The sequence below is a fragment of the Haliotis rufescens genome, unplaced genomic scaffold, assembly GCF_023055435.1.
Source record: "Haliotis rufescens isolate VD_foot unplaced genomic scaffold, xgHalRufe1.0.p SCAF_50, whole genome shotgun sequence".
Classification (NCBI taxonomy): Eukaryota; Metazoa; Mollusca; class Gastropoda; order Lepetellida; family Haliotidae; genus Haliotis; species Haliotis rufescens.
In genome coordinates this window covers 2,526,574-2,536,209 of record NW_025964224.1, presented here as the reverse complement: position 1 = coordinate 2,536,209, position 9,636 = coordinate 2,526,574, and positions in this window count along the sequence as shown.

The window sequence follows — 9,636 nt, the reverse complement described above, 5'->3', positions numbered from 1 at the left end:
GATCACGTACTTTGTGTACCCCTCTGACAAGTGTAAATTGGCACAGCTCCCATGGCCGCAAGCTATGAACACACAATGCCATTTAGAAAGTGGTCAATTTGTTACATTTGACCACTTTTTAAATTGCATTGTGTGTTCATAGACAGAATATTACTGACAATTGAATGCTGGTATACGCAGGGCATGGCCTCGATAGGTTCAGCCATGGCCACGAGGCATTCGAGGTCTCAACATACATATATAATTCTTAGCCCACGCCATGTCCCTTCCACGCCACCGTAGATATGCGAATTTATTGATCAACAAGTCAGGTATTTTTTATCAATACTGAATTCAAACTTCCTTGTGCCGCCTGGAGGGGGATATTGATACTTGTATTACACAATATTGACACAGCTCTACTTTCCAAGTGTGTGTTTACGTGTGTGTTCCACGAGTGTACCGTATGCTCTGTCAGCAGTCCCGTGACGCTATCTCCTGCGCCTACAAGGTCATGGTAGGTGTAAGGCAAGGCACGTGCGTGAGCTATGGGCATTTATACTGAGTAAGTGAGTATGGTTTTACGACGCTTTTAGCAATATTCCAGCAATATCAGGGCGGGGGGCACCACAAATAGGCTTCACACGTTGTACCCCATTCGTCACCACTCGCCCCTTTCCGTCACCTGCAAGAAGACTCGTCCCCCTATCGATGAATGTTATATGCGAAAATACGACAATCCAATCAGAATGCGCGTATGATTTCAAGTTCTTCGTCAAAGAATCCCTCAGAAATAATTTTTGATTTTACATATGTCTTGCATCTAAAAATATACCAAAGACACAGTTAAATGTGTTCAATCATACTGTATAATTCCGCACGTCCCGATGTGCTTTAAATTGCATTTGAAATATATATAATAAATGGGGAAAATGTGTGAACCATTACGCAACGAGTTGACAATTGTTTTAGGTATGCCCGTTTGCGCTAAGACGGAACCCGGTCGCAAAAATGGCCACGAGAGGGGCACGAGTCGCTATTCGGCTTGTCCCGGTATAACACGAGTTGGTCACGAATGGTTGTACCCATGTGGGGAATCGAACCCGGGTATTCGTCGTGACGAGCGAACGCTTCAACCGCTAGGCTACCCCACCGACCCGTTTAAACTGAGAATTAAACATATTCATGGGAATCATTTGGGTACTGGGATGATAAATCATTTTTAACAAACGTTACAAAAGTCAAATGTGTATTTCTGTCACGCGAAAAGGAACAGACACATGAACGGGTTTGCCTCCAAAAAGTTCATGTAAATTACAATATTGACACCGGGTGTTCGCGAAACGGGAGAGCGTGTCTGCTGTAACCGGTAGCGTTAATATTGTCTCATTTTTACATGGATGTTAAAATGAATTCACGGTTTTAATATAATAACACGTGTATGAATTTTGTATAAGTCATACCTTTTTGAAACTTAAGCCTGTGATATCGATTTTATATTCAGTCAATAATGAGGTGAGCTTATGGTGTTACACGTTGCTTGTTGTTTAACGCCGCACTCAGCAATATTCGATCTATTTGACGGCGGTCTGACAATCCTGTGATAGATATCATGTGCATCGATCCACGCAGTTTGGATACGATAACATCAACCAAGTCAGCGAGCCAGATCATCCGATTCCGTTCGTAGCCTCTTACGACACGCATTGTCGCCTCTTACGACAAGCGGTCGGTCGGGTAGCCTAGTGGTTAAAGCGTTCGCTCGTCACGCCGAAGACCCGGGTTCGATTCCCGACATGGGTACAATGTGTGAAGCCCATTTCTGGTGTCCCCCGCCGTGATATTGTTGGAATATTGCTAAAAGCGGCGTAAAACCATACTCACTCACTCACTTACGACAAGCACGGGTTGCTGAACACCAATTCTACCCCGGATCTCCATGGGTCTGGTGTTACACGTAACATTCGCATAAGGTCGATTAATATAGATAACATGTAAGTGATCATATGTGCGTATGTGTGCAATTACTGCAGAGTCTTTTTTCTAAAATACTAGTATCGCCATATCAATTCCGTTAAAGCCGCGTTTACTTGTCCTGGTATCACCCCTTTAGTAACACATGCGTAATATATAGTCGGAATCGTACACTGCACTCTGCTTTTAGTATAGCGACTTCTCATGATGATGCACATGTTCTTTCTCGATTTTATATTGCTATTAAATTCAAACCTGTCATATCAATGTAAGGTATGTGTACAGGTGGTTTTAGTTCCAGCTTCCGATTCGGCCCGATTGCTCGCTGATTTCACCAAAGCGGAAATTCGCTGAGGAGAGTCGGGTTGCTCAACCGTACCAGGATCTGCTCGACGTGGGTCAAGACTGCCTTGCGTGTTCTACAGGATCTTGGTTAAGTAGAAGGAAAACGCACCAACCTGAGTCAATGTTAACTTTTCTTCCACATCAAGCCGACAGGTGATAAACCTTTCAAAGCTTTGTTAAACTACCAATCTCAAATACAACTTGTATTCTAATCGATTAAATTATTTTCTATAGGTAGCAGGGCGTTGAGTCATCCAGCAGATGACATCCTTACCTTGTCAGCTTGCTGACGGGGTTTACCTCCTTGGTCATGTGGACATGGCGTCCGACCTCGGATCAAAGGTCCGTGGTTTGCATCCCAACACAGAACTCTGAAATTTAATGGCCTCTACATTGGCGCCCAACGTGGGGCTGAGCACGTTCATATTACATTTGAGCAACATATGTCTCAGACGGGGGAGTATGGAGCAGGGCGTGGAGTCATCCCACAGATGACATCCTTACTTTGTCAGCTTGCTGACGGAGTTAACCTCTTTGGTCATGTGGACAAGGCGCCCGCCATCGGATCAGAAGGTCCGTGGGACGAATACCATCACGGAACTCTGGAACGTTATAGCCGCTACATCTACAGATACTTCTGTAAGCATTTCATATTGATAAAGTCGTGTGGAAATTGGTTTCTCAGTGGCATTAGACTGCGTCCCTGGGACATTCCAATGATTGTGGGTTCGAATCTCAGATAATACCTGATTTTGGTATTTGGTTTGTCAGTTCCCTCCCCGTACCCACCGAAAACATTTTAGACCTGCGTTACATCCGGCGTTCCTCACGCAACAGGCTGACACGCCGTGATATACTTTAAACACTGCCAAAAGCTGTGAAATAAATGAACGTCTGTTCGAAACGGCGTTACTCCACTATAAGCGTTGGTTCACATAGAAGGTAAATAGGTACGTTTGTTACTTTTGCCGAATTATTGTCATACAACGACTGCAAATTCACTTGAAACCGACACACACACGGGTGTTTGTTTTATTTCCAGTCAACATGTTATTGCTATGTTTCATATTTTAAAGGGGCGGTCGGGTCGCCTAGTGGTTAAAGCGTTCGCTCGTCACGCCGAAGACCTGGGTTCGATTCCCGACATGGGTACAATGTGTGAAGCCCATTACTTGTGTCCCCCGCCGTGATATTGCTGGAATATTGCTCAAAGCGGCGTAAAACCATACTCACTCACTCACTCATATTTTAAATGGAATATCAAGTATACAAATATCTCTCTTACCTCCCTTAATATGGACTCGTCTGTACTGACTGAATCACGACTGACTTGACAGTCATTGTGGCCAAAGTCGTTCAGCCTAATTATTACTGAAGAAGTAGGTGACAGTCAGGACAGAACTGGTGCTTTGAACCATCTGAAAGGCAGGAGTGAACCAAACAGTGTCAGCTAACGGAAGCTAGTTTGTTTTTGCTGTTGCAAAATGTCAAAACATGAGTGTTCTAGATTCATGTCTGCAAGATACTGTTTCAGGGGTGAAACTTGACATAACTGACCTCAAGAAGCGTAGATTGTTTAATTTACTTTGAAAGAATCTTTCAGCCCACCGCGTTCATTTTCTTTGTCACTTCTAAAATGGGTCGTCTGTGGATTCATAGCCAACCTTGTCAATGGAGACGCGGAAGTATGATCCCCGACGATCATGTTGGTCTTCATTGCCCCGACGTGCGAGGCGAAGTGTTGAATCAAACCAGACTTTATAAAGTAGACCAATGGGATGTGACAAATCAAACCTCTCACGGATAACTCAATGTTCTGTTTCCGTAATCGCGGAATGGTGTTTGCTTCTTCTAGACCCTCTTGCTTTAACTTTCTTGTTACAGACATAATCAAACTGATGGCAGGAGATTCGTCATGTTATCCCGATTCTCCCATATCTGATGAATACTGACGTTCACGGGGCCATTCTGTTGATTTAAGGAAACCAAAAAAGATACGTGGTTTATTCGCCCTGCAGTGTTTTATTGTACGATAAACAACAACCACGAGTCCGTTATTTCTTATATGAGATATCAACATAATGAACAGTCCAATTAAGTATACCGAGTCAAATTAAAAACTTCACATTTTAAAAAGTAATCCCATATATGATATACAACGGACAAATGCATCAGAGAAGGTATTTTTTAATCAGTAATGTCCAAAAATGGATTGTAATTAACGGTGGTAACCATAATTTGTTCCAAGCACCTACGGTATTCGGTAATAACATCAACAGTTTAAATCATAAGTCCCAAGCACGAGAATCTGATGGCACACAAGTTCAGTACCGTGTATGGCCACAATGTGCGTTGAAAACTGCCACACAACGCCTCCGCATGGACCGTGTGATGCTTGTGAACATATGATTGGGAAGACGACGCCATTGTTTCTGCAAAATGGTGCCAAGATCTTGCAAATTCTGTGGTTGGTTCTGGAGAGTGCGCAGACTTCTGCCAAGAGCACCCCAGACGTGTTCGATGGGATTGAGGTCGAGAGACCTGGACGGCCAGTCCATGACGTTGACTCACGAATTCTGAAGGAATTTCCTTGTCAAAATTGCTGTGTGGGGTCTGGTATTGTGTTGAAAGATCAAACCGGGTCCATGTGCTGCCATAAAAGGCAGAAGTTCTGGTGCCAGTACCTGGTCGCGGTAAGCAGCAGCGTTGAGGTTGCCACGGATGACAAGAAGCCTGGAACGTGCATTGCCACAGAAAGCACCCCACACCATGACACTTCCGCCTCGAAATCTGTCAACTTCCTGTACACAACACTGGGCGTAACGTTCATGACGGCGCCTCCCTCGCCCTACCATCAGCAAATCGAAAATTAAATCGGGATTCATCACTGAAGACGACTTGATTCCAATTCCGTGTGTAGCTGTGCCCACAATTGACGTTGACGTCTGTGTAATTGAGTCAGAATCGGCCCGCAGTATGGCCGTCGTGCTTGAAGGTGAGCAGTTCTCAGACGGTTTCGAACAGTTTGCGCGCTCAATCTACCCCTAAACAGTTCATTTCTGGTTGATGTAGCCGTCAAAAATCGGTTACGGAGGTGACGTAAGACAATCTGACGATCCTCTGCATGTGACGTCACACGTGGTCGACCTGGCCGAGGGCGATCAGCGGTGGTACCCGTTTGCTGTAGACGCGTCTGTAAATCATAAACAGTCCGTCCACTACAACCAATCGTCCTTGCGACTTCAGCTACGGACGTTAACGTCTGCAACTACCGATGGCACCTTCACGTTGCACATTTGAAAGGCGTGGCATGACAAATGGCCGTAAAGACTTTTGTTTTCTTGTGTTTTTCTTTTTTTGTTAATGACTGCTAACAAGTATGGCTGAAAACACGTGCGGTATTATGGCCACGTGACCAGTTGCACGTGAAAAAACATTTTTGCCACTATAGTGCTGTTCACATGATTTTGATCGGTTCACCTGCACAAAAACGGATGTTATCTGAAGACAATACGTGGCCATTACTGTTTAAATACACAATAAGGGCAAACAATGATAACTGGTCAAAATGTTAAAATTTTAGGATTGTGAAGTTTTTAATTTGGTTCGGTATATGATGATAATATCAACAATCCATATAAGTATTTACTGTATTTTAATAATGATGACTCCCTGAATAGAATCCGACCTCGGCAGTGTCGGACAAATCCATTTTATTAACAGGTGGGTTTGATCTTAGTATTTCCGGGATATTCTCACAGTCCCCACGTCGTTTGCCTTTACTTTGTCTTCCAGTACCAACTGTCATATCTCTCCCACTTCTGGAAGCGATTGTTCGACCACTGCGTGTATCTACGTACCCCAGCTACATCAAGGGATACAACTCACTGGACACTTCATTCGTGACCAACTCGTCTCATTCCGGGACAAGCCGAATGTAGCCTCGTGTCCCTCTCGTAGGATTCCCTATTGGCGAATGAATACGAGAGCCACTTCAAACAAGGACGATAACTCTTATTCTACCTGCGTCTTACAGTAAAATGAATGTAGGTGTTACAACAGCAAGCGCATATTCCTGTTGTAAAAGTACTGAACCTCTCATGATATATTATTTTGTACAAAAATATATTTGGCAAGCCATCCAACTCATTTTTTTTGTCAACTGTTTATCTTTTATTAGCAATTTATTCATTTTTAAATATATTAAATTAAAGGAAAATTGACGAGACGAATGTGGTTTTTCTGATTTAAGTAATTTCAACAATGAATTTCTAACAGATGTAGATGTAGTTTTCGATGCGTGAAACGAATTCTTTATTTCTCATTTATTTTATGACTGAATCTGTCCTTTCACGGACGGCCTTAACAAATAGTACACACATTTTATATCAATTTATTACAGTAAGATGATGAAGGAATACCATATCTACCATGTCTAGAGATTACGAAGTGCAGTCACGAGTACACACAACGACAAAACGAACGAGGTAACAAATCGGACAAAAGGTTTCAAGCCGTTGAGGCCTACAAGTACAGATATGGAAACTGATCCCGCTTGGCTAGTGCCCTCGCTAAATTGTTTCGCAATTTATATCTCCAAAGTTGACAAAACTTGTAAAATGCCTTAGCCACGACAGTTAGACACCGAGTTTCGGTACATTAGAGTGTTCTTTTGATAATGGCAGCTGTTATCCCTTTAGGTTTATCCAGATTCCGGATGGTTAATTCTGACGCCATCGCCGAATGACGAGGGCGACGCCATGTTTGTTAATAAACACTGAAAGTTGTCCCTATTTGACCTTTGATATTTGCATCTCTATCCGAATATGACCCCTAACGGATATCATTAATATCCGTTGACTTTATCCTTCAAGGAAACCATCCCATCATGTGATAAAGAGAGTTTTAGTCGTATTTATTTCAGCTTTGTATAAAATCCGTTTCAAATGTAGCGTGAAAACAACACCAGTGATTGCTCAGGGACAGTTTTGCAAACATTATTTGCTGTCGAAAATATACCTGCAAAACATGTACAGAAATAGGTCTCCACTGCATGCACCGAATGAAGGATGTTTACTAGACTTAGGCTGTAGTTGAGTGACACAGAGGAGGCGGATTGCAAACAAGTTTTAAATATTTTAGCATTTAAAATCTTTGTCAAAACTAAAACGACTTCAATATAATGTTTTAAATTTGTTTCCATAGTAATGCCAATCCTGAAAGGTGAACCTGACATTTTGTTTGTGACACGAATCCGGATATAGAAAAATCCCAATTTGCGCATGTAATATACTGAACAACTAAAGTTCCTGTGACATTGAATAAGATTTAATGCAAATTGCAAATGACCAAACCTGTCCTGTTTTCATTTGTTAAGGCTGTCTCAGGTGATCGTGTTCTTACGCCGACGCCTTTCTAATGCTGTCTAGGACAAGACATTCTGGATAGCTTCAGACAATTAACAATTCTTTACGTTCTTCAAACTGGTCCTGCCTTTTGGAGTAATTCGATACTATCGCACACACTCTTCTTGTCAAACAGTACGGAATGTTTCTTTTCGTGTAGCCTGGATGGTAGGATAACAAATCCAGATATTGATGAGAATCTGTACTTTTGCAGTACAAATCAGTTCCCAATGTCCTAATTTGTACATTAGGAACTGATCTGTACTATAAAATCGCGCTTTTATTTACCTAGTTATACATACACTTTTCAAAAACGAAAAGAACAGGTAGATTATAAATTTATTGTACCTAATAAAGTCGAATAAAAAAATAAAATAATTTAATATCATTGATACAAATATGAAATCTTATAGCTCTATAGTCACATGGTGTCGTTGCACAAAGGCATTGAAAACTGTTCATTGTCATGTCACATAAGACAACAAGGTTGCGCTGAACTCTCGTGTGACCGCCCCGGGCAGCAATCACGGCTCTGCATCTCCTCGGCACTGACTGGATAAGTGTACAAATTCTGTCCTGCGGAATTCTGCGCCATTCTGCTTGTAACGCGTTGGCCAGTTGTGGGAGTGTCTGTGGCGTGTTTTGACGTTGACGTACACGTCGATCTATTCATCCCAGAGGTGTTCGATTGGGTTGTTATCTGGAGATCTCGACGGCCAGGGCAAGTCGTTGATGTTGGCATTATGAAGGTAGTCTACCGTGACACGAGCTGTGTGCGGTGGGGCGTTGTCCTGTTGAAACAGCTCCCACTCCAATCAATGATTGGAAGAAGGTGAAGTTGAAGAATTTGATTCATGTAGCGATTTGCTGTCATACTTCCCTGAACCACAATTCAAGTCAGATCTCGTGGTGTTGGATATGGCCCCCCACACCATGACACTTCCGCCACCGAAATTGTCGAATTCACGTACACAATGTCGGGCAAAACGCTCATCTCGACGACGATAATCACGTTGTCTTCCATCTCGCCGGTGAAGAAGAAATCGTGATTCATCGCTAAACCACACTCGTCTCCAGTTTCTCAAATTCGCAAGTATCGCTGTCGATGGACAGGGACGATAACTGGTCTTCTGGGTCGGATTCCAGCCTCGCGAAGATGGTTCTTGACAGTCTGGTTCGATATCCTCCTCAAACCAGGGATGCGTCCTGCAGTCTTCGTAGCTGTGACATTGCGATGACGTAGGTGGAACAGTCGATTGTAGCGATCCTGTGCAGGGGTGGTAACTCTTGGTCGGCCGGTTCTCGGACGGTCTGCAGTGGAATTGAACTGTGTGTATCGTCCCCAAAGGCGGCAAATGGTGGTGTGGTGGACGTTGAAGTGGCGTGCAACAGAAGACTGCGATTCCCCTCTTTGGATACGTCCTATGGCGATGTTCCGATTGGGAGCGCTGAGTATTGGCATTTTCGAACTTGAAAAATGTTGACAATTGAATGACAAATTTTTGGCTTATGCTTGTCTTTTTATAGCCACTACCACGAGTTACGAATGCCATAACTTGCACGTGCATTTTGCTTTACTGTTATCCCCCATGACATTTTTTAACAAGTGTGATAACAATGCAGTTTAAGACATTGCAAATCGACAATGGCTGCGTTTGGACTCAGCGTTTGTCGAAAATCAGGCCTCAAACAATTTCCAATAACATATATTCAATTTATATACCATATTTTTTGTCTAGTCAGGTTCAATGAACTACATACTACCTGTGCGTTTCTCTTTTTGAAGCGTGTATATGCATTGTATATTTTGACACGTGAGTTGTTGTGTAGGATTGAACGTATATATTTTTCATGACAGTTAATCATGAAGATCCGTACTCCGAGGTCTAGTGGTAGAGCGTCCGCCCGGAGAACGGAAGGTCCGGGGTTCGAT